We start from the raw sequence: 3,597 nt of genomic DNA, 5'->3' as shown, positions 1-3,597 counted from the left end.
CTCACAGCCTGCGGACCTGCTTCAACAACACCTGTACTCGTACCAACCACCATTGGGCACAAAAGGCCTCGTATCGTGTTCGACAATCCCGGGGGAGGAGGAGACGCGGGGTTTTCTTTTTCTTCCGATGCATGAAAATGGTCGTACTTTTTCTCACTCAACTATGGCTGCCATAATTCTTTTATTTGATGATAAAGCTGCAGCCATATCTGATTTGTCAGATGTGGGAAGACGCTATGCAACAGATAAACACTAAAGCGTTAAGTTGAATTTTAGTAACATGTGGATTAAAGGTTGTAAAACTGAACTATTTGTAAACAACTAGATAGAGAGATAATATTGTAATTTATTTTGTTGCTATAAGCATTGTTACTTACATTGATTCGATCAACAATATTTGTAGGCGAATGTGTTTCTTTTTGCAGCGAAATGTTTCAGAATTTGCCTCTTGTATGTTGAATTAAATTCGCGAATTTTTGATCTCTTCGATTTTGGTAACAAAGTAGTAGCTGTATGGTCAATTTAAAATCTGGTTGTATATCGCAGCTATTGTGGTAGATTTTGAGTCTACAACAAAAATAAATTTAAGTAAAAAAAATGCTTAAATACATAATGAAATGTGTTCACACTCCTACGAAACTGTGTCCGGTATTTGGACGACTCAATCCAACAACCAACCAAACGAAAACGACCGAACACTACAAAACACAAGCGACCTCACTACAGAACACAAAGAAAACCACCGAAAAAGACACCGAAGAAATCGTGACATGCAAGAAGTATATGTATGGCAAGAAAAACACATCAATATCGTTATTTAATAAAAATACAGCGCCATCTGTTGTGGAGTAGCGGAAACGGCGCCAACATTCCGCCCACCAAGAACCTTGTTCTTTCCGCCCACCATGAGGTTCTAAGCGTCTTCATGTAATGTAATATCTCTAGGTAACAAAATAAGTTTACTGATCGGCCGTATTAAAACAGATGATTTACATTTCAATTTAACCACCCTAACAGTTTTGTCAGCTCCGGGAACAAGTTCTAGAATTCGCGCCAATAACCATTTGGCTGGAGGTAAGTCGCTTTCCTTTATAATCACTAATTGACCAACATCTGGACACATCGAAGATTGTTGCCACTTTTGTCTCCTTTGTAATCCTTGCAGATACTCTGTTGACCAGCGTTTCCAAAAGTGTTGCGTCATTTTTTGTACTAAGGTCCATCTGTCTAAAGCACTTACTCTTATGCTCTCATAGTCTGGTTCAGGAATTATCATAGTTGGCTCACCAATAAGGAAATGAGCTGGCGTTAATGGAAACAAATCGTCCGGATCATCATTAAGTTGACAGAGGGGTCTAGAGTTTAAGCACGCTTCGACCTGTGATAGCAATGTAGTCATCTCTTCAAATGTCAACGTTGAGTTTTCAACGACCTTTACCAGGTGTGTTTTGGCACTTTTAACAGCAGCCTCCCAAAGACCGCCAAAATTGGGTGCTCTAGGTGGAATAAAATGCCAGATAGTGCCTTCATTAGCTAATAAATCAACTATATCTTTCATACCACTTGAACAACGAAGATTGGCGTTATCCTTTAACTCTTTTGCGGCCCCTACGAAGTTTAATCCATTGTCACTCCAAACATCTGAACAATGTCCCCTTCTGGATGTGAATCTCTTGAAAGCCGCAATGAAACCTTTACTGGTAAGATCACTCACAACTTCAAGATGTACTGCTTTTGTTTTCATGCAAATAAAAAGACAAATGTACCCCTTATATGATTTGTGGCCTCTACCCTTAGCGGTATGCAACTGTATTGGACCAGCGAAGTCGACTCCTGATGTCTTAAACGGTCTGCCAGGTGTGATACGAACCGAAGGAAGTTCACCCATCTTTGGCTGTAGAGTTACACCTTTATATCTCACACAAACCACACATTCTCTTACACATTTCTTCACTAACGGTTTTAGTCCTATAATCCAATATTGGTTTTGCAAGAAATTTGTCATTAATCTATTTCCACCATGAAGCAATTTAATATGAGCGTCCCTGATAACCAGAGTAGTTAGGTGATTGTTTTTGGGTAATAATATAGGATGTTTTATTTCTGAATGTATCGTAGCTCCTTGTAATCGTCCTCCGACTCTCAGTATTTGGTTCTCATCTAAGTAAGGAGATAGTGTTCTTAATTTACTTCTTTTCTTCACCATACCGTTCTGTTCTAAGTCCTTTATTTCTTCCATAAATTCTTGTTTTTGAGCTATTTTTATACACATTTGCATTGTTTCATTTAATTCTTTAGTAGTAAGGTAATCGGTGGACCCCTTTTCAGGTTTCAAAAGGAGGAATCGTCTACAATAGGTAAGTACTCTTTTCATTTTATTTAAAGTTGAAAATCGTTCATATATAGGTTTTTCTTCTAGTTCGCATAAAAAGGTATTAACCCTTTGTTTTCTTTCTTCTAATGTTGTAGAATATGATGTGTATGTTTGTTTATCTTTATGTTTTTCTTTCAGCCAGGTTGGGCCTTGCCACCACAATGTTGAAGCAACTAGATCATCAGCTTGTATACCCCTCGAAGCTAGATCTGCTGGATTGTCCTTTGAAGAAACAAACCGCCAAGCAGAATTGTCCAATAAGGTCTGAATTTCAGCAACTCGATTGGCTACAAAGGTTTGCCATTTTATAGGTTGTCCTTCTATCCAAGCTAATGTAACCGTAGAATCAGTATATGCAAAAACCTGCCCTATTGGAATATTCAAATTGATTGCAGCTTGATAAAGCAACTTAGCCAGAAGAAGAGCCCCGCATAACTCCAAACGTGCAACAGAAATTTGCTTCAGAGGTGCAACCTTAGTTTTGCTTTCCAAGAGCGTTATTTTAGGATTGCCATCCTCATCTATCGCCTTGACGTAGACAACAGCAGCATAGGCTGCCGTGGAAGCATCGGCAAACCCATGAAGTTCAACGTTAGTTCTAGTTTGGTAAGTATTAATCCAACGATCTAATTTAATATCTTGTAGCTTAATCAACCCCTTTCTATAAACGCTCCATTCAGATATTACATTAAGTGGTAAGGGATCATCCCATTCGATTGACATCAGCCATAATCTTTGTAAAAATATCTTTGCAGTTACTATTACTGGAGCAAGCCATCCAAATGGATCGAACAAACGTGCGATATCTGATAATATTTTGCGTTTGGTTATTCGATCTTCAATGGGCGGTAAATTAACGGAAAATGTAAATATATCTAATTTTCTATCCCACACCAATCCTAATATTTTTATAATCTCATCAAATTTAATTTCATATGTTTCCTTTAGTTCCGATTTGTTTTCACTAATTTTAGCCAATAACTCGTTTGAATTACTACACCATTTTCTTAATTCGAACCCTCCAGTTTTTAGTAATGCATTCATTTCATTATAAATCTTGATACCGTCATCAACACTGTAACAACCCGTAAGTAGGTCATCCATGTAAAAAGATGTTTTTGTGATTTCAGCTGCTAACGGAAATTCATTAACTCCATCTTCGGCCGTCTGCAGAAGTGTACGTACTGCCAGATAAGGAGCAGCGGCCGTTCCAAAGGTAACAG

Source organism: Papilio xuthus, unplaced genomic scaffold (assembly GCF_000836235.2).
Source record: "Papilio xuthus unplaced genomic scaffold, Pxut_1.1 DF826938.1, whole genome shotgun sequence".
Lineage (NCBI taxonomy): Eukaryota > Metazoa > Arthropoda > Insecta > Lepidoptera > Papilionidae > Papilio > Papilio xuthus.
The sequence above is the reverse complement of the archived record's forward strand: the minus strand, read 5'-3'. Positions refer to the sequence as shown.